Source organism: Bombina bombina, chromosome 1, assembly GCF_027579735.1.
Source record: "Bombina bombina isolate aBomBom1 chromosome 1, aBomBom1.pri, whole genome shotgun sequence".
In the NCBI taxonomy this organism is placed as follows: Eukaryota; Metazoa; Chordata; class Amphibia; order Anura; family Bombinatoridae; genus Bombina; species Bombina bombina.
The window spans coordinates 445,541,562-445,563,863 of record NC_069499.1 but is presented as its reverse complement, the minus strand read 5'-3'; positions in this window follow the sequence as shown (position 1 = coordinate 445,563,863).

Below are 22,302 nucleotides of genomic sequence, written 5' to 3'. Positions count from 1 at the left end.
TCTATATACTTTGCCATGCTGTACTTTAGTATTACATATTGAGTGTGTAAGTCTATCATATATATACCCTGCCTACCTTATATTGCAGCATCTTCTATCATACTTACATTTAATTGTAACCTTGTCACATAGTCCTATCTATCATTAGGTACATCTCTATCATTCATTTGGTTGCGTGACAGCTCCGTTTTCACTCTGTACCCTGCAGTAGTGACCCTCAGTTCAATGAGCAAAACCGGATTCCTATAAGTTAGATCTGTGTGAATCCAAGGTTTGGTGTTAGGCTGAGTGGTCCTACAATAGTGGATACTAGGTACCAGAACTTCACACACCATTTGTTCTACTACATAACACGTATCATTACACAGTCTGATTCCTGGCACCCTGACATTAAGCAAGGGCCATGAATCCTGATGGTGCTAATAATCCACCTTTACCTACAATCATTTCCAGGAATTTATTAATGATGTACTACGAGATATATTGCAACAGTGTGTTGTGGTGTATTTAGACGACATACTCATACACTCACCCACGCTTGAAGCTCATTGTTCTGATGTTACATGGGTTCTTCAGAGACTATGTGAGAACGGCCTGTTTTGTAAACTTGAGAAATGTGAGTTCCATCAGACTCAAGTAACCTTCCTAGGTTATGTTATCTCCGTTGCAGGGTTCTCCATGGATCCTGACAAGTTGTCTGCAGTCCTGCAGTGGCCTCGCCCAGTTGGTCTTCGGTCTATGTTTTTTGGGGTTCGACAATTACTATAGAAAGTAGTAAAACCTTGGTCAAACCTATCACAGACATGACCCGTAAAGAGAATGATCCACTCCATTGGTCACCTACTGCCATTAAGGCCTTTGATAGTCTTAAAACTGCCCTTCCTGCTGCTCCAGTTCTGGCTCATCCTAACCCTGCCCTGCCTTTCGTTCTTGAGGTCGATGCATCTGAGACTGGAGTGGGTGCCCTCTTGTCTCAATGTCCTATGCCTGACGGTTCCTTGCATCTGTGCGGTTTCTTCTCTAAGAAATTGTCTCCAGCGGAGTGCAATGATGAATTTGGCGACAGGGAATTACTGGCCATAATTTTGGCACTCAAAGAATGGAGGCATCTTCTCGAGGGTACTAGCGTACCAGTGCTCATTCTTACTGACCAGAAGAATTTAACTTATCTACATAGGCCAGATGGGCGCTATTTTTGTCTTGGTTTAATTATGTGGTCTCCTACCTGCCTGGTAGTAAGAATGTTAGGGCTGATGCCCTCTCTCAACAATTTTCGCCTCTGTCCAATGATGAGTCTGTACCTACTCCAGTTATACCTCCTGACCATATTTTGGCTACCATACGTACTAATTTGACTTCTCCCTTGATGGAGGAGATCCTGGCTGCACAAATTAATGCACCTCCTGAGAAACCTAGTGGTAAGTGTTTTGTTCCTGAGAATCTTCAAACTAAACTTTTGCAAACTTACCACTATCCTAAAGCCGCAGGTCACCCAGGCAAGAACCAAATGATTTGGTCTGTCACTCGACAATTCTGGTGGCCAGGTCTTCGTTCTGATGTTGCTGCATATGTTGCCTCCTGCTCAGTTTGTGCACAGAATAAGACTCCTCAACGTCTTCCTGTGGGTCTTCTTCAACCTATTGCTAATGGTGAGCGTCCTTGGACACATCTCTCCATGGACTTCATTGTCGAGCTCCCTGTTTCCAATGGCAATACTGTTATCCTTATGGTGGTTGACCATTTTTCTAAAATGTCACATTGCTTCTCTTGAAGAAGCTGCCTACCGCTCAGGAGCTTGCTTCAATTTTTGCCCGGAAGGTCTTCCGTTTACATGGGTTACCCAAGGAGATAGTGTCGGACCGGGGTAGCCAGTTTGTCTCCAGATTTTGGCATTCCTTTTGTGCTCAAATGGGGATCCAGCTTTCCTTCTCCTCGGCATATCACCCTCAATCCAATGGGGCTGCGGAACGGTCTAATCAAGCTCTGGAACAGTTCCTCTGTTGCTATGTCTCAGATCACCACAATAATTGGTCTGAACTGTTACCTTGGGCAGAGTTTGCTCGTAATAGTGCTATTAATGCTTCCTCCAAGTTATATCCGTTCATGACGAATTATGGGGTTTCAACCACCCTTGTTGCCCGATTCATTCATGTCTCAGGGTATTCCGGCTTTGGAGGAGCATCTCTGGCAACTAAGTTCCACGTGGGTGCAGATTCATGATTGCCTTCATCGTTCTATGCAGAGCTAAAAGTTCCAGGCTGATCTTAGGCATCTGCCCGCGCCTTCCTACCAGGTTGGTGAGAGGGTTTGGCTGTCCTTCCGCAACTTGAACCTTCGTGTGCCTTCCAATAAACTGGCTCCCCATTATGTTGGTCCTTTTCGAATACTCCGACGGGTCAATCCTGTGGCCTACGCTCTTGACCATCCTCCTGCAATGCGCACCTCCAATGTTTTTCATGTCTCTCTCTTGAAACCATTGGTTTGTAATCGGTTTACAACTGTGTTTCCTTGTCCCCGTCCTATCTTTGTTGACAACCATGAAGAATATGAGGTCAGCAGCATTATTGACTCTTGTATGTCCAGGGGCTGCGTACAATAATTGGTTCATTGGAGGGGCTATGATGCGGAGGAGCGTTCATGGGTTCCCTCCTCTGATGTTCATGCTCCCGCCCTCCTCCGTGCCTTCCATGCCCGTTTCCCCAATAAGCCTTTTGTCCTCCCGTGGGGGAGGGGTCGTTGAGGGGAGGGTACTGTAAGGGTTTTTTCCCTGCTTTGTTTGCCATGTGATGCTGGCAACCATTTTACTCACCTCTCTTGCTGACTCTGGGGCATAGTGTGTGATGCTGCTCCTTTCCTGCACGCCCTTTTATGGTCAGACTGCTGTACATCATCCGTGTGAGACAGGTAGCAGTCTCAGAATTGTGATGTCATCACTTATTTAAAGGGCCTCTGTTCTGTATGCTTTGCCCTTGCGTTGTCTCAGACCTGTTTGTGAGAGTTCCTGTGTATTACCTGGCTGTCTGACGTCCTTCCTGGTTCCTGATCCCTGGCTTGTTCCTGATTCCGGCTCATCTGACTACTCGCTTTGGCTCCTGACTAGGCTTGTCTGACTATTCAATTTGACTCCTGACTTGGCTCGTCTGACTACCAGCTCTGGTTTGGATCCTGGCTTGTTATTTGACTTGTGGACTTTTTATTATTTTTTGCTATTAATAAAGGTGTGATTATTTTTGCACTTCTCGTCTCAGTCTGATTCCTGGCACCCTGGCACTAGTTGAATGAGCCGTGATCCTCTGAGGAGGCTTATGTCCCGCTGACTCATAGGCCAAGCAAATCAAGCTCCTCAACCAAAAGAACAAAGAAGTAGAAGAGGCACTCTGCCCCTTGCGCTTCCCGGAATACACCACAAAAAGAGATGGGGACTGTCGATAGAACTTTAAGGCCCGAACCACATCCAGATTATGAAGTAACCTCTCCTTAGAAGAAGAAGGGTTAGGACACAAAGAAGGAACAATTATTTCCTGATTGATGTTACAGTAAGACACCATTTTGGGAAGAAACCCCAGACTGGTGCAAAGAACAGCCTTATCCACATGGAAGACCAGATAAGGAGGCTCGAATTGCAAGGCAGCCAGTTCAGATACTCTGTGTGCCGATGCAATGGCCAACAGAAAGAGAACCTTCCAGGACAGAATCTTAATGTCGATAGAATGCATAGGCTCAAAGGACTGTCAGGGTGCCAAGAATCAGACTGAGACGAGAAGTGCAAAAATAATCACACCTTCATTAATAACAAAAAATTATAAAAAGTCCACAAGTCAAACAACAAGCCATGAGTCAAAGCCAGAGCTGATAGTCAGACGAGCCGAGTCAGGAGCCAAAGCGAGTAGTCAGACGAGCAGGAATCAGCAACAAGGAAAAAAGCAGAACAAGATCAGGAACCAGGAGGGACATCAGACAGCCAGGTAATACACAGGAACTGGAACTTACATACAGGTCTGAGACAATGCAAGGGCAAAGCATACTGAACATAGGCCCTTTAAATAATAAGTGATGATGTACACCAGTCTGGCCAAAAGAGGGAGTGCAGGAAATGAGCAGCATCACACACTCTGCACCAGACTCAGAAAGAGAGGTGAGTAAAATGGGTGCCAGCAGCACATGGCAAACAAAGCAGGGCAAAAACCCTGACAAGGACCAAGTTTAAGCTCCATGGGGGAGCAGACTGCCTAAAGACAGGTCTGATTTTAGACAGAGCCAGAACAAAATATTGAATGCCAGGAAGCTCAGCGAGTCTCTTGTGCAACAAGACTGATAAAGCCGAAATCTGTCCCTTTAAGGAACTGGCGGCAAGACCCTTCTCCAAACCCTCTTGGAGAAAAGACAAAATCCTGGATACCTTCACCTTATGCCAAGGATATCCGTGTTTCTCACACCAGGACAAGTAAGTCCTCCACACCTTATTGTAGATGCGACGAGTGACTGGCTTTCTTGCCTGCACTAGAGTTTCAATCACACTTTCAGAAAAACCCCTCTTGGCAAAGACTAAGCGTTCAATATCCACACTGTTGAAAGGGACCCTGTTCCAGCAGATCCCTGCGACAGGGTAACCTCCATGGCGTAGAGGATGACATTCCCACGAGATCTGCAAACCACACCCTCCGCGGCCATGAAGGAGCAATCAGAATGGCCAAAGCTTGCTCCTGCTTGATGCGTGCCACTACACGAGGTAGAAGTGGTAATGGTGGAAAAATGTAAGCTAGGCTGAATTCCCAAGGCACCACTAAGGCATCTATCAGCTCTGCCTGGGGATCCCTCGACCTCGACCCATATCGGGGTAGCTTGCAATTGAGTCTGGATGCCATGAGAGGAATGTGAATCACAGATCGAGCAGCTGTGGGACTCCGCCCACTCCAAAATCAGAGACACCTCCCTCATTGCTAGGGAGCTCCTTGTTCCCCCCTGGTGGTTGATGTAAGCCACCGAAGTGATGTTGTCGGTCTGGAATCTGATGAAACTGAATGACCCCAGAGAAGGCACACCCTCAGAGCATTGTAGATTGCTCAAATTTCCAGAATATTTATCGGGAGGTCCATTTTCCTTGTGTCAATCTGGCACCCCAAACAGCTCCCCATCCTGCCAGACTCGCATCCGTGGTCACAATCTCCCAGGGTGGTCTGAGTAAGGAAGTCCCCAGGGACAGATGCTCCGGACGGATCCACCAAGATAGGGAGTCCCTGGTCCGAGCATCCATGGATATATCCGCTGTGATAGATCTGAATGATCGCCGTTCCACTGTCTCAACATGCATATTTGAAGAGGTCTGAGATGGAACCTGGCGAAAGGGATGATGTCTATGTTGGAAACTGGAAACCATGAGACCGATCATCGCCATACACTGAGCCACCGAAGGGCTTGAGTAAGACTGAAGGGCAAGACAGGTGGACGCAATCCTCCTGCGTCGTTAAACTGTGAGAAATTTTTTCATGGACATAGAGTCTATTATCATGCCCAGGAACTCCACCCTGATGCTGGGAACCAGGGTACTCTTTCCAGAGTTGATCTTCCAACTGTGAGATTGGAGCAATAAAAGAAGAGCTCTTGAATGATCCTCTGCGAGGCTGAACGACGGCACCTGGACTAGGATGTTGTCCAAATAGGGCACCACAGCAATGCCCTTGATCTGGCCATTACAAGAAACACCCCCCAGAACCTTCGTGAAGACTCTCTGGGCCATCGCCAGGCTGAAGGGAAGGGCCACAAACTGGAAGTGTTGGTCCAGAAACGCAAATCTTAGGAACTTAAAGCAATCCCTGTGAATTGAAACATGAAGGTAAGCATCCTTCAAGTCTATTTTCGTCATGAACTGACTCTCTTGAACTAGGGGCAGAATAGATCTGATCATTTCCATTTTGACTGATGGAACAGCCAGAAATTTGTTTAAACACTTTAGGTCCAGAATCGAGTGGAACGTGCCCTCCTGCTTTGGAACCAAAAAGAGATTTGAATAGTACCCTAGACCCCTTTCTGCTTGGGGTACTGGTATGATAACACCTTTAGAGGAGAGATCCGTCACACAATCTAGAAAGGCCTCTCTCTTTTCTGGTCTTGAAGACTGATTTGACAGGAGGAATCTGCTCTTTGGCGGATGGGACCTGAACCCTATCCTGTAACCCTGGGCGACAATCTCCAGAACCCAAGGCTCCTGAACGTCCTGCAACCAGGCTTCAGAGAAGAGAGACAATCTGCCCCCTACTTGGTCCGGAGACCGGTTGGGGGCCGCCCCTTCATGCCAATTTAGTCTCGGTGGGCTTCTTGTTCTGCTTGGACTTGTTCCAAGACTGAGCAGGATTCCAAGTTCCCTTAGACTGATCCGCTTTCACTGCGGGCTGCTGGCACTGGGCCTTGTCCGCACGAAAGGGACGAAAGGTACGAAAGGTAGATCCTTTTGGCTTCGCCTTTTTATCCTGCAGTAGGAAAGTTCCCTTGCCTCCCGTAACAGTGAATATGATTGAATCCAAACCTGGACCAAACAGAATCTTTCCTTGAAAAGGCAGTGACAACAGCCTTGACTTAGAGGTCATGTCCGCAGAACAAGGCTTTAGCCACAGAGCACTGCGAGCTAAAACGGAGAATCCTGAAACCTTTGCGTTCAGGCGAATAATTTGCATATTGGCGTCACAAATTAAAGAATTGGCGACCTTCAACGCCTTAATCTTATCCTGTATCTCATCGATGGAAGTCTCTCTCTCGACCATATCACACAGGGATTCACACCAATATGTCGCAGCTCCGGAAACCGCGGCTACAGCCGCTCCCGGTGGAAAAACAAATCCAGTGTGTTGAAACATTTTCCTTAACATGTTTTCCAACTTTTTATCCATGGGTTCCTTAAACAACTATCCTCAACTATCCTCTAGAGGAATAGTCATCTGCTTCACGAGCATAGAGATGGCACCATCCACCTTAGGGACAGTCCCCCACAGCTCAAGCTGTCCGGAATGGGGAACAGTTTCTTAAAGGAAGAAGAAGGGGAAAAGGAAGAACCTAATCGTTCCTATTCATTCTTAATAATATTTGACATCTTAACAGGAACCGGGAAGGTCTAAGGTACCACCCTGTCCTTGAATACCTTATCATGCTTAGGAATCGAAGGTTGCTCCGGAAGCTTCATTTCCGGAACCTCCAGAGTAGCACTTGCTTCAGCAAAAAGCGCAAATTCTACATCCTAAACCTAAAGTCAGGCTCCTCCGCTGGAGGATGAGATGACATGGACTCCGACCCAGAAGGAGCCTCCTCCGAAGAGTCGGCCTTGTCATCGTATAATGCCTCTGATATTTCCATAGGCGAAGACAACCCCTGGGCCGGGCCACCATGATACGCCCTACGCTTAGCAGAACGTGGTAAGGCATGGATCACTTTCGATACCGCCGTTTGCAGTTGATCCGCAAAATCTGACATCCAACTAATCTCTCCCGTAGGAGCAATGGTTGGACCCTGGGGCACTGCATGTGCACTCGGAGATTAAAGCAGGGAACGCACCTCCCAGGACAGGGAGCCCTCAGATGTGGATGGCTCAGTAGTACTGGACATCCCTTTAGTTTTCGATGTCGCAAATTATCACGGCATGTGGAACATAGTTGAGCAGGCTGATCTACAAGAACCTCCTCACAATAAACACAGGAATGAGACGTTGTTAAAGAGGGAGTACCCTCTAACGCGTCAGAGTCCTCCATAGCTTGCGCTTTTATTATGGACTAGACTAGACTAGCTTACAAAACAGGCACCTTTAAACTCCAATGGCTGGAGCACTCACCACCTCCGATGGCCCAGACTACAGAAACTGCTTCGTCTCCTATGCTGCTTATAAACAGAGGAAGTGAGAACTCACACCCGGTCACCAGGGATGTCTCGCAGGATCGCCCCTGCACTAAGGAGAAAGTGCACCAAAATCGGCCACGCAACTACTCAAAAGTCAACCTGAAGTTCCACCATTGCTAGAGCCACATCTCGCACATAACGCGGCAAAAACACAATAAACAATATTATGTATAAACCCCCCTGCTTAATAATCCCCACACTAGGAATATTAACGCTAGATTCCATAAGATAAAAGGCGCCACACTGTGACTGTAATGCTAGTGGGATACTCCTCTATCAGACCGAACTCGGCCAGTAGTCTTGTTATCCCGGCGTCGAGCCAGAATGATAGAAAATATCCCAGAGCAGAGAAAGTTAGTAAGATGAGGAAGGAGGCACTTACCACAGACAGGACAGTCCCCAGCGGCAACAGCTGAGCAGTCCAAGGAAACACCACTAGAATGGTCAGGCAGGCAGGCAGGATTTGGCAACAGTAAAGCAGTCCAAGGGCACACCACTAGAGTGGTCAGGCAGGCTGGCTTCGACAACAAAGAGGCAAACCAGATGAACAGGGGTTGATAAGCAGAGTAGTCAGATAGGCAGGGTTCAGCAGCAGTATATCAGTCCAGCAATTTAGGGGTTAAACAGGCAGAGTTCAGCAGCAGTATATCAATCCAGCAATTCAGGGGTATAACAGGCAGAATAGTTAGGCAGGCAGGGTTAAACTACCTTAAGGCAATACTGTAGTAATGATCTATCACACCCAGGAGCACATAAAGTAACACCTATACTTAGATAGATCGTTATTGAGGGACTTACATAGGCGCAGGATTCGCGCCACAGGAATCCAGACCGGCATCTGAGAGAGAGGAGCGTGCAGTGATGACGTCAGCGCCACGCGCATCCGGACCTGACACAGCCCTTGGCAACGAGCAGGGAAGAAGACGATGTGCCCCTAGCAACAGCTAGACCGGCGTGACAGTGACCCTGTCTTCTGTTATAATGTATATAAAAAATGAAACGATCTTACCAGAATCAATGCCGTGGAACAGGAACATGGCCCTTCAAGTGTGACAGGTAAAAACATTGCTCCTGACATGGACTTGAGTGCAGAAAGCAGCCAGCGAAACTCGTCAACGCTGATTGCTTGTGCAGCTGTTAATATGAGTCAGGAGGGTTTCGCAGAAAGACACTCCCTGCATCTCCGGACTCTAACTTTCATCCAGGCTCTCACTGAGAGGCTGACAGGACTACTTAAAACTCGAGTCCCATTCCAAAGAGTACTACCCTCCATAAGAGACTACTCCGAATCTTCTGCACTTCTCTGCCATCCTCCTGTGACGAAAGGCAAAGAATGACTGGGGGATGAGGGGAGTGGGGGAGATTTTTAAGCCTTTGGCTGGGGTGCCTTTGCCTTCTCTTGGTGGCCAGGTTCTTATTTCCCAAAAGTAATGAATGAAGCTGTGGATTCTCCTCCCCTTTAGATGTAAAGGAAAGACATGAACGCCATATAGTAGCCTTTTTTTTCCTGCAGCCATCTTTAAGGCAAAGTGGTAGTATATGCTAACCTGCATCCATTAACAAAACAGGGTCATCAATCTCAATCTGGGGCAGTTGGGAGCTTGCTTTGTTCATAAGAATCTAAAATACAGTAACTTAGCAGCCAGTGCTAGTATTTGTAGATTTTTGTAATGAAATTGACCAGTAATTGTGGGGAATCAGGCAGAAAGCTAGGTCAGAATGTTCTTCAGTTGTATCTTTGAAATATTTGACAAAGCAAAGAGACTACTGGGAAGGCCCAATGAATCAATGTGATTCAAATAAATTACAAATACTCATTTTATTTAAAGGGACAGTAAAGTCATAATTAGACATTCATGATTTAGACAGAGCATACGATTTTAAACACCTTTCCAATGTATGTCTATTATTTAATTTGCTTCCTTCTCTTGTTATCCTTTGCTGAAAGGTTTATCTAGGTAAGCTCAAGAGCAGCAAATAACCTAGGTTCTATTTGCTGATTGGTGGCTGCATATATATACTAATTGTCTTTGGCTCACCCATGTGTTCAGTTAGAAACCAGTAGTGCAGTGCTGCTCCTTCAAAACAAATTATAGCAAGAGATTGAAGCAAATTTGATAATCGAAGTAAACAGTAAAGTTGTTTAAAATTGTATGATCTACCTAAATCATGAAAGAAAATTTTTGGGTTTCCTGTCCCTTTAAATGTATTAAATAATTTTAAATATTTCTTCATAATAAATATTTATGACTCACTCTTTTACTGCTAAGCTATTTCACACCCTTGTTATCATGCAGTTTTTAGACTTCTATTGCTTTTTCTTTGAGCTACCAAAACAACTTACACTTTATTCAACAGCCAAAACAATTTCAGCAAATAACTGTAGTTTTACAGAGATATCCAAGCAATGTAAAAAGCCATCCATAACGAACAAAAGTGATTTCTTTATTCAATTCATTAAAACTTTATCACTCCCTAGGCCTAACAGAAATCCCACATTGTGCTTTAGTTGCAGAGATATTAGATATATCACTTTAGTGTGGATCTAAAATGGTATTCAGAATGTTTGGACTAACAGTATGTTCCATTTTTTGCTACAAACATAGGTTCTTTATTATACAGTATATATTAAAGGAACATGAAACCCATATTTTTTCTTTCATGATTTAAAAAGAGCATGCCATTTAAAACAACTTTCTAATTTACTTCTATTAGCTAATTTGCTTCATTCTCTTGATATATATTGCTGAAAAGCATATCTAGATAGGCTCAGTAGCTGCTGATTGGTTGCTGCACATAGAGGCCTTGTGTGATTGGCTCATCCATATGCATTGCTATTTCTTCAACAAAGCATATCTAAAGAATTAAGCAAATTAGAAAATAGAAGTAAATTGGAATATTGTTTAAAATTGTATTCTCTACTTGAATCATGAAACATTTTTTGGGGGTTTAGTGTCCCTTTAACAAACAACCCAGATTTTGCACACCAGCCCTGTCTCTAAAGTTAGATATTAAAATGTTATTCCATAGAGAGGGGCGGACCTTCCACTGTGCTATGTTGGAGAGGTTTAGTTTAGTGCTTTCTTTTCACAGATGAATGGGATGGGATTTGGCTCTGACAGTTTCTTTATCAAGAAAGTGGACATAAGACTCAGTTATTAAATATGTGTAATATAATTAAAGGGCCATAATAAAAAAATCAATAAGACTATTGACCCTGCAGCACTGTGTGTTTAACTCCTGAGCAGTATTTCTACTGTGTGTTTACCCCATTGCAGGGGTTGAACACACAGCACTGCAGGGTTGATACTGATACTGAGCTGAGACCAAGGCCACATATGCTTATTAAAGGGACAGTCTACACCAGAATTTTTATTGTTTTAAAAGATAGATAATCCCTTTATTACCCATTCCCCAGTTTTGCATAACCAACACAGTTATAATAATATACTTTTAACCTCTGTGATTATCTTGTATCTAAGCCTCTGCAAACTGCCCCTTTATTTCAGTTCTTTTGACAGACTTGCAGTCTAGCCAATCAGTGCCTGCTCCCAGATAACTTCACGTGCACGAGCACAGTGTTATCTATATGAAATACGTGAACTAACACCCTCTAGTGGTGAAAAACTGTTAAAATGCAATCTGAAAAGAGGTGGCCTTCAAGGTCTAAGAAATTAGCATATGAACCTCCTAGGTTAAGCTTTCAGCTAAGAATACCAAGAGAACAAAGCGAAATTGGTGATAAAAGTAAATTGGAAAATTGTTTAAAATTACATGCTCTATCTGAATCATGAAAGTTTATTTTGGCCTAGACTGTCCCTTTAAGACATTCAGGAAATAAATATACATGGTCAGAGTCGTAATTTTTTTTTCTTTATTTACTGACTCTATTTAAAGGGCCATAATACCCAAATGTTTAAACACTTGAAAGTGATGCAGCATAGCTGTAAAAAGCTGACTAGAAAATATCTCCTGAACATCTCTATGTAAAAAAGAAAGATATTTTACCTCAAAAGTTCCTCAGTAGCCACCTCCCATTGTAAAGGATTTCTAAGCAGCATTTTAGTGTGTCTGTCCTGGGACATCTGAAGGGATGAGCATCGTGCACTCTCATCTTATTTCACCAATCAGGTAAAGGAAGTTTACAATGAAATCTCATGAGAGTAAAGTCAAATCTCATGAGATCACAGTAAAAGTTCATGACCTCAGCACTGCTGATGCTGATTGGCTGCTGTTCATTTATTAATTTTTTTTAATTTTTTTACCTGCAGTTGGGGAGCAGCTAAGTATAACTTTTTACACAGAACTTACTCTGCTGAGCTGAGGAAATTGTGAGGTAAAATATCTTCCTTTTTTACATAGAGATTCTCAGGTGATATTTTCCTGTCAGCTTTTTACAGTTATACTGCATCAGTTTCAAGTGATTTAGCATATGAGTATTATGTCCCTTTAATGGTTTTTCACTTCCCATGGGCAATTTCTACTAACACTTTTTTGTAAAGAATAGAACAATATAACTAATCATCATACTATAGCCTAGTCTTCCAAGCTGGTGGTGTTATCGTTGAGTATTGACAGTACAGTATTGTCTTCATACTAATGCAATTTGCATTCATATCCAAACCAGATTACATTGTCCCAGTGGGAATTCATACCAATTAATCAATACAGGTAGTAAAATAGATTTCTATTGCTAGCAGAAGTGAAACCAGAACTGGTCAAGTTGCAACAATTACATTTTCTGATCAGTCACTAATGCATTACTCAAGTTAAAGGGACAGTCTAGTCCAAAAAAAAACTTTCATGGTTTTAGATAGGGCATGTAATTTTAAACAATTTTCAAATGTACTTTTATCACCAATTTTTCTTTTTTCTTTTGGTATTCTTAGTTGAAAGCTAAACATAGGAGGTACATATACTAATTTCTAAGCCCTTGAAGGCCGCCTCTTCTCTCATGGCATTTTTACACCACAAGAGGGTGTTGGTTCATGTGTGCCATAGAGATAAAATTGCGCCCATGGAGTTACCTAGGAGCCAGCACTGATTGTCTAAACTGCAAGTCTGTCAAAAGAACTGAAATAAGGGGGCAGTTTGCAGATGCTTAGATACAAGATAATCAGAGAGGTAAAAAGTATATTAATATAACAGTGGTGGTTGTGCAAAACTAGGGAATGGGTAATAAAGGGATTATCTATCTTTTAAAACAATAACAATTCTGGTGTAGACTGTCCCTTTAACTAACACTATATAACAATGACGTATTTGGTTATGTGCTGCTTTAGGCACTGAGAAAATCTACCTCCCAACCACAGACCTACTCTCCCCAGCAATTTTATCTCATATTTGCCTCCATTTTTTCCCAACTGGAGGGACTTATGATGGGGTAATGCACCTCCACTAGACAACCAAGAGTCATTATTTTGTAATATATGCCTGTACATTATACACTCACCGGCCACCTTATTAAGAACACCTTGCTAGTACCGAGTTGGACCCCCTTTTGTCTTCAGAACTGCCTTAATTCTTTGTGGCATAGATTTAACAAGGTGTTGGAAAAATTCTTTAGATATTTTGGTCCATATTGACATGATAGCATCACGCAGTTGCTACAGATTTGTCGGCTGCACATCCATGTTGTGAATCTCCCGTTCCACCACATCCCAAAGGCGCTCTATTGGATTGAGATCTGGTGACTGTGGAGGCCATTGGAGTACAGTGAACTCATTGTCATGTTCAAGAAACTAGTTTGAGATGATTTGAGCTTTGTGACATGGTGCATTATCCTGTTGGAAGTAGCCATCAGAAGATGGGTACACTGTAGTCATAAAGGGATGGACATGGTCAGCAACAATACTCAGGTAGCCCGTATATATATATATATATATATATATATATATATATATATATTTATTTATTTATATATATATATAAATATATATATATATATATATAGATAGATAGATAGATAGATAGATAGATAGATAGATAGATAGATAGATAGATAGATACACACACACTTATATTTAGAAATATAGCAACAAAATTGAATTGTTGACATGCTCATTCTAATAATTCATAATTTTTATTTGCTAAGAAAATCTTCATACAATTTAAAGCTAACTTTGAAGATGAATTGATTCTATATTATATTTTTAAATAATTATGTTTTTTTTAAAATTTGAGAAAAAATAATATAAAATACCTTTTTGATTTGTTATGAATGTCTTATATAGAATAAATGGTTATTACCAGTTACCTTCTGCTAAATGGGTATATAAATAGAAACAGACAAAATATTTTAAACTGAAAAGCTTTTTTTTTACTAAATTACATTATTGAATTTTTTTTTTTTTTAGATAATAGAAGTAAATTAGAAAGTTGTTTAAAAATGTATTCTCTATTTGAATCATGAAAGAAAAATTTTGGGTTTCATGTCCCTTTAAGTATGAGAGATTATAGTATTTCATTATTTTATTATTAAGATTGAGTAAGGTTTGTGTTATAGGGATCATACATTTTAGTATTATTTCTTATTTAATTAATATTAAACACATCATAGAGAAAATGCAGCACGTATGCAGGAACTGTTGGCGCTTTAGCTTTGCAGTGCTGTTCCACATCAGGCTGTTCTCTTCAAAAAAGCACTGTGCATTGGCTACACTGTGTACATTTTCTGTAACACAGTGGAGCCAGAGAAAAGCTCTGTATGTATGCATGTGTGTGTATATAAGAATGTTAAAAGTTTATTTTTTATCAATTAATAAAATGCATAGTGAGTAAAGAGAAGAAAAATAAAAAATCAATTTTTGGTGCGACCATCTTTTGCCTTCAAAACAGCATCAATTCAGCTAAAGACACTTGCAAACAGTTTTATAAGGAACTTGGAAGGTAGGTTGTTTCAAACATCCTGGGGAACTAACCACAGGTCATCTGTTGATTTAGGCAACCTCAGTTGCTTCTGTCTTATCATGTAATTCCAGACAGACCTGATGATGCTTAGATCAGGGCCCTATGGGGGCCAAACCATCACTCCCAAACTCCTTGTTCTTCTTTATGCTAAAGATTGTTTTTAATGACTTTGGTTGTATGCTTGGAGTTGCAATGCTTCAATCATATGCCTCTCCGATGATATTGCAGGATGGACAAGTATCTGCCTGTACTTCTTAGCATTGAGGAGATCATTGAGGAGATCATTAAATTCTGAGCCAATCCCTAATTCCATTTGCAGAATAGCAGCTCCAAACTTGCAAGGAACCACCCCGTGTGCTTCACTGTTGCCTGCAGACACTTATTCTTGTACCGCTTTCCAGCCCTTCGGCAAACAAACTGCCTTTTACTACAGCCAAATATTTAAAATTTTGTCTCATTAGTCCAGAGCACCTGCTGCCATTTTCTGCAACCCAGCTCCTGTCTTTTCTTGCGTAGTTGAGTCATTTGGCCTTGTTTCCACATCAGAAGGATAGAGTTTTGGCCACAAGTATTCAGACCAGACTTCTCCGGACAGTAGATGGGTGTACCAGGGTCCCACTGGTTTCTGCCAATTTTGAGCTGATGGCACTGCTGGACATCTTCCAATTGAGAAGGGAAGTAAGCATGATGTGTCATCTGCTTGCAAAAGGTTTCCTTGGCTGACCACTATGTGTATGTTCCTCAATCTTGCCTGTTTTTTGTGCTTCATTAGAAGCCCTTGTACACCATATCGGGAAACATACTTTGCTCAAGAAAAATGTATACTGTTTTGAAGGCAAAGGGTAATAACACCAAATACTCGGCTAGATTACGAGTTGTGCATTAGGCTTAAAAAGCAGCGTTAAGTGGTCCTAACTCTGCTTTTTAACACCCGCTGGTATTACGAATCTTGCAGGTACAGGTGTACCACTCACGTTTTTGGCCAGACTTGTAAAATACCGCAAATCCACTTACGTAAATTGCGTATCCTCTTTTTTCAATGGGACTTGCATAGTGCCGGTATTACGAGTCTGCCAAAAAGTGAGCGGTAGACCCTCTCCTGTCAACACTGGTGCCGCATTTTAAAGTCAGTATTTAAGAGTTTTACACTACAAAGCCGTAGCATAAAACTCTTAACTAAAGTGCTAAAAAGTACACTAACACCCATAAACTATCTATTAACCCCTAAACCGAGGCCCTCCTGCATCGCAAACACTAAAATACAATTTTTAACCCTAATCTGCCGAACCGGACATCGCCACCACTATAATAAATATATTAACCCCTAAACCGCCGCACTCCTGCCTTGCAAACACTAGTTAAATATTAACCCCTAATCTGCCGTCCCTAACATCGCCGACACCTACCTACATTTATTAACCCCTAATCTGCCACCCCCAACGTTGCCGCCACTATACTAAAGTTATTAACCCCTAAATCTAAGTCTAACCCTAACCCCTTCTAACTTAAATATAATTAAAAGAAATCTAAATAAAAATTACTATTATTAACTAAATTATTCCTATTTAAAACTAAATACTTACCTATAAAATAAACCCTAAGCTAGCTACAATATAACTAATAGTTACATTGTAGCTATCTTAGGGTTTATTTTTATTTTTCAGGCAAGTTTGGATTTATTTTAATTAGGTAGAATAGTTATTAAATAGTTATTAACTATTTAATAACTACCTAGCTAAAATAAAGACAAATTTACATGTAAAATAAAACCTAACCTAAGTTACACTAATACCTAACACTACACTATAATTAAATTAATTCCCTAAATTAAATACAATTAAATAAAATTATCTAAAGTACAACCCCCCCCACTAAATTACAGAAAATAATAAACAAATTACAAGATTTTTAAACTAATTACACCTAATCTAATCCCCCTAACAAAATAAAAAAGTCCCCCCAAAATAAAAAAAAGCCCTACCCTACACTAAATTACAAATAGCCCTTAAAAGGGCCTTTTGCCAGGCATAGCCCCAAAGTAATCAGCTCTTTTACCTGTAAAAAAAATTACAAATCCCCCCCAACATTAAAACCCACCACCCACACAACCAACCCTACTCTAAAACCCACCCAATACCCCCTTAAAAAAACCTAACCCTAACCCCTTGAAGATCACCTTACCGGGAGAAGTCTTCATCCAACCGGGCCGAAGTCCTCAACGAAGCCGGGAGAAGGCTTCATCCAAGCCGGGCGAAGTGGTCCTCCAGACGGGCAGAAGTCTTCATCCAGACAGCATTTTCTATCTTCATCCATCCGGCACGGAGCGGGTCCGTCTTCAAGACATCTGACGTGGAGCATCCTCTTCCTTCCGACGGCTAACACTGATGGAAGGTTCCTTTAAATGACGTCGTCCAAGATGGCGTCCCTTCAATTCCGATTGGCTGATAGAATTCTATCAGCCAATCGGAATTAAGGTAGAAAAAATCCTATTGGCTGATGCAATCAGCCAATTGGATTGAGCTGGTATTCTATTGGCTGTTCCAATCAGCTAATAGAATGCCAGCTCAATCCTATTGGCTTATTGGATCAGCCAATAGGATTGAACATCAATCCTATTGGCTGATTGCATCAGCCAATAGGATTTTTTCTACCTTAATTCCTATTGGCTGATAGAATTCTATCAGCCAATTGGAATCTAAGGGACGCCATCTTGGATGACGTCATTTAAAGGAACATTCATTCAGTGTTAGCCGTCGGAAGGAAGAGGATGCTCCACATCGGATGTCTTGAAGATGGACCCGCTCCACGCCGGATGGATGAAGATAGAAGATGCCGTCTGGATGAAGACTTCTGCCCGTCTGGAGGACCACTTCGCCCCGCTTGGATGAAGACTTCTCCCGGCTTTGTTGAGGACTTCGGCCCGGTTGGATGAAGACTTCTCCTGGTAAGGTGATCTTCAAGGGGATAGTGTTAGGTTTTTTTAAGGGGGTATTGGGTGTGTTTTAGAGTAGGGTTGGTTCTGTGGGTGGTGGGTTTTAATGTTGGGGGGGGATTTGTAAATTTTTTTTATAGGTAAAAGAGCTTATTACTTTGGGGCAATGCCCCGCAAAAGGCCCTTTTAAGGGCTATTTGTAATTTAGTGTAGGGTAGGTTTTTTTTTATTTGGGGGGGGGGCTTTTTTATTTTGTTAGGGGGATTAGATTAGTTGTAATTAGTTTAAAAATCTTGTAATTTGTTTATTATTTTCTGTAATTTAGTGTTTTTTTTGTACTTTAGCTAATTTTATTTAATTGTATTTAATTTAGGGAATTAATTTAATTATAGTGTAGTGTTAGGTGTTAGTGTAACTTAGGTTAGGTTTTATTTTACAGGTAAATTTGTCTTTTTTAGCTAGGTAGTTATTAAATAGTTAATAACTATGTAATAACTATTCTACCTAGTTAAAATAAATCCAAACTTGCCTTAAAAATAAAAATAAACCCTAAGATATATACAATGTAACTATTAGTTATATTGTAGCTATCTTAGGGTTTATTTTACAGGTATTTAGTTTTAAATAGGAATAATTTAGTTAATGATAGGAATTTTATTTAGATTTATTTAAATTATATTTAAGTTACGGGGGGTTAGGGTTATAGTGGCAGCAACGTTGGGGACGGCAGATTAGGGGTTAATAAATGTAGGTAGGTGGCGGCGATTTTAGGGCCGGCAGAAGGGGTTCATAAGTATAATGTAGGTGGCGGCGGTGTCTGGAGCGGCAGATTAGGGGTTAATAGTTATAATGTAGGTGTCGGCGATGTCGAGGTCGGCAGATTAGGGGTTAATAAGTGTAAGATTAGGGGTGTTTAGACTCGGGTTCATGTTAGGGTGTTAGGTGTAAACATAAATTTTATTTCCCCATAGGAATCAATGGGGCTGCGTTAAGGAGTTTTACGCTGCTTTTTTGCAGGTGTTAGACTTTTTTTTTCAGCCGGCTCTCCCCGTTGATTCCTATGGGGAAATTGTGCACAAGCACGCACAACCAGCTCACCGCTAACGTAAGCAGCACTGGTATTGGAGTGCGGTAATGAGCAAAATTTTGCTCAACGCTCACTTCTTGTCTGGTTTGTAAAAACCTGTAATACCAGCGCTGTCTGTAAGTGAGCATAAACTGCTCGTTAGCACCACACAGCCTCTAACGCAAAACTCGTAATCTAGGCGACTATTTTTAGATTTTTCTTCTGTTCACTTACTTTGCATTATGTTAATTGATGAAAAAATAAACTATTATTATTGAAAGCAGTTCTAAAGTATTTTTTCACACCTGTCTAAAACTTTTGCACAATAAATATATATATATATATTGTCATGAATTTTTCATGACAGAACAGACTCCATGTTGTTTTCTTGTTTTAAGCTTAACCAGGGCTCAGCTATTATTACATTGAATTTTGTTTTCCTCAGTCTTGCTGACTGAGAAGTTTCATATCAATATGTTTTTCATTATTCAAGGTAGTTTACTTGCTTAGGCCCCAGCTAGTCGCTTATTTCTGTAAATAAGTGCAGTTTATAACCTTGATTGTAGTTTAGGAATGTTGGGGTAAACATAAATATAATAAGTGTTTTTCCAATATTTTTACCCTATATGCGAGAGCCATCTACTGTTAAAACAATAATATTTCATCTAATTAATTTTATGTTAATCAATGATTAAAATATTATAATTAATGACTCTTCCTAGATGAGAGAATGGGAATATATAGGGTCTAGCCCAAGGGGAGGGGGTCGTTTTTCCTGGGCTTTTGAACTGGTCACATAATTTATGGAGTTGGTAATTTACTAATCAACTACAGAGGTCCGAGATTATTGGATTATAACTGCTGAGACGAGTTTAGCCTATTGGGACAGATCTACGACCTGGCAGTTTGATTCCTGTCTGAAAAAGGGGGAATTTATTTACTTTGGTGATGTATGAAAGAAAGTCACTTTAGATGTTAATATCACTAAGATTTACATTTAACATTTATGTAAAATGCCTTTTCATATTTAATCAGGTAAATTAATTAATTGTTTTATAGCTTTGTGTTTTCTTTATAAAAATTCCTACCACCTGGTCTTATTTGTCGACAATAACACCGGGTGAATCAGGAATTAGGATAGATTATCATCTGACGGTTTGTCATAATTATTAATCTACCTGATTCTCCGCAAATACCTTAGAGGGTTATAATGAAATATTTGGTTCCTATCTTCATGCCAATGTTTGTGTTATTTTGAAAATATGACTTAATCATCTTTATAGTTTAATCTCTGTATTATTCTGTTTTCCTTGCTATTTGAAGTTATGTTATCGCGTTAGTGATTATTATAGAACTGTAGTTTACATCTCTGTAATATTTTGATTGCTTAAGTTTCTATTAAATGCTAATTATTAATAACAAATAAATAATAATAAAGCTAATTTTTATTATTCATCTGGTGTCGGTATAATTAATAGACTGATAGCAACTAAAAGGATTCAGATTTGTTTATTACCTCTCATAACTTATAGAAAAATGTGTCATTTAAAATTGCACCATTTCACATGATATACTTTATAGATAAAGGTAATATTCATAACATTTTGGAGGCACTAGCAGAGAGTTGAAATAGTTTATTGATTGCCGATATTGCTGTTTTCTTGTGGAAATAATTAGTATTAATTACGTATTTTCTTGCAATTGTATTTCTCCTTTAAGTGAAAAGCAGACTTGAGTTTGTTTTGCTGTCCTTGTGTTGCTTTGAGAAGAGATAAGATTTTGGCTGTTGTCCCGGATAGGAAAAAAGTATTTTGCAGTTAAAGATACAGTGGGTTATTTGAGCATTTGATTAAAAAAAAAAAAAAAATGTCTGTGTTTGGGGGTTTCTTGTCAGGAGTCCCTTTTGGGTAATTCTAAATCTATATCTGATACTGATACAGCGGAAGTTGTGCGAAATAGAGTTTTACATCAACTTTTTCGTAAAGTTAAATCAAAGGATTTCTTTTGATAATTGGTATCTGGGTTTGAAGTCAATGATCCGTGACCCAAAATATATTTTGTGTGATAACCCTGATGGTTATATGGCAAAATTGTTAGAATTGGCAAATGCTAATGCTAATGAGATAAATAAATTGATATATAGTACATGGCCAATATTGTTTCTTTTGCAAGAATTTTGGATTGACAAATATGTCCAACAGAATGCTGAATTTACTATTGTATCAGCTGAGGTGGATATGTTGAATAAAAAATTGTCTGAAAGCGAAAATAAGGTTCGCTGCCAGGAAAAGACAGAACGGGAGTTGCAGATTAAAATAAATGACTTTGAATACAGAGTTAGCGCTCTTAAAGACAGATTGACATCCTCTAATCGTGAAAATGATGCTTTAACACATGTTAATAGCATTCTTGATAAACGAGTAATGTATGCTGAAAAGGAGTTGGAGAAACTCAGGGAAGGTCAATCTGAGCTCTGTGTTCAACCTGAGATTTTCAACTCCCGCTCATGTTGATTTTTCCTCAAAGGAAAAGAAAGATTTGGATCACAGAATTAAAACTTTAATACATTCTGACTGTGATGTGTCAGAATCGGGAGAGGCACAGGAATTTTCTGACGGTGCTGAAAGTATTGATTATAAAACAATGCCAAATAAAAGGAAACAAGAAAAACAATTGAACGTTAGACATAATGATGTGAAAATCATAAAGTTTCTTAAGGAAACTATTCAACCATTTGATGAATGTAGTAAAACATCAATTGTTGATCATATAGATTTATTTGAACGTACTCTGGAGTTGTTGGAGGTGACAGATAATAGTTCTAAGATACGTTATTTACCTTGGACTTTTGCCATTAAGCATTTTGGATTTTTCAAATGTCTTGAGGAAGAGGGGGTTAAACGTTGGGATGATATAAAGGATGAACTGTATACAGCCTTTTCCCCTCTTAAATCTGTCCTTGCAAAGAAAAAAAAGTTTGTACAGTATGCAATGTGCAGATGATCAGAGCCCTCATGATTTTCTGGCTTGTCTCAAACGATTTTATTGTGAGTGTGAAGACGCAGCTGATTGTAATTGCCCAGAATTTAAACAATTGTATTTTTATGCATTACCTGCATACATACGCCAAAATCTGGTTAGAGATTTTAACCCAACAGTGTCATTAAATTGGCTTGTTAAAGAATGTACCAAAGTTTATGAAATTCACCAACTTGAGTTAAAGGGTATTTCTAAAACAAAGAGTTTTTTAGGCCAAGTAGCAGAAATTAGTGTTGCTTCTGAGCATCCATTACAGTCCTGTCAGAATTCTCAGACAGAAAAATGTTCAGGAGTGGGGGGGCCGAGACAGAACACACGGGGTCCTGCAAATGCTAATACTGATTATTTTGGTCGAGGGAAAAGAAACTTCTAAGAAAGCTCCTCAAAAGTCTGAAGACTATGGTAGGCTGGAAAAACAGGTTAAGGAGTTAAGCTTGCAGATGAGCCAGTTGATGTCAATGTTGTCCCAGCCAAA